The 610-nt window shown below is 29.5% G+C and overlaps 1 protein-coding gene across 10 annotated transcripts in view; it reads right to left on the reverse strand.

Annotated features, from left to right (window-relative positions):
* The window catches only part of LOC107552066 (protocadherin gamma-C5-like), a 77,264-nt gene that overhangs the window by 1,956 nt on the left and 74,698 nt on the right, over positions 1–610 (reverse strand). The window lies entirely within an intron of this gene.

The raw sequence follows: 610 nt of genomic DNA on the forward strand, positions 1-610 counted from the left end.
AAAAAAAAAAGTCAAGTTGTTGAGTTTCTTTCTTCTGCTGAACACATTTTGAAGAATGTTGGCAACCAAACAGCTGACAGTAGCCATTGACTGCCATAGTATTGTTTTTTTCCATACTATGAAAGTCAATGGCTACCGGCAACTGTTTGGCTACCTACATTCTTCAAAGTATCTTCTATTGTATTCAACAGCTGAAGAAACTCTTACAGGTTTGGAACAACTTGAGGGTGAGTAAATAATGACTATATCTATAAATATCTATCATTTTAAGTTTACTTAAAAAAAAGAGTACATTTCATGACTGTTTCTTAAAACACTTAAGATAAATTTTAAAAGTGCACATTGTAATAATGTCAGATTAAATATTTTATTTTAAGTACTTTTAACATCACTGTTTTAATAATCTTTAGTCATGCTTTAAAGGACACTTATTTTATTGTGTTGGCTAACATGCTAAAGCACATGTAAAGTACTTGATTTCAATTTTAACTGTAGTGTGTTAAAGATAATATATTTAAAGGTAACAAATTGCAGCAACTTCATTACAAACGTGTGACATGGCATTAAATAAAAATATACTACTACTACTCATTGCAAATGTGTAAACACC

Source organism: Sinocyclocheilus grahami, unplaced genomic scaffold (assembly GCF_001515645.1).
Source record: "Sinocyclocheilus grahami isolate Dianchi unplaced genomic scaffold, SAMN03320097.WGS_v1.1 scaffold440.1, whole genome shotgun sequence".
In the NCBI taxonomy this organism is placed as follows: Eukaryota; Metazoa; Chordata; class Actinopteri; order Cypriniformes; family Cyprinidae; genus Sinocyclocheilus; species Sinocyclocheilus grahami.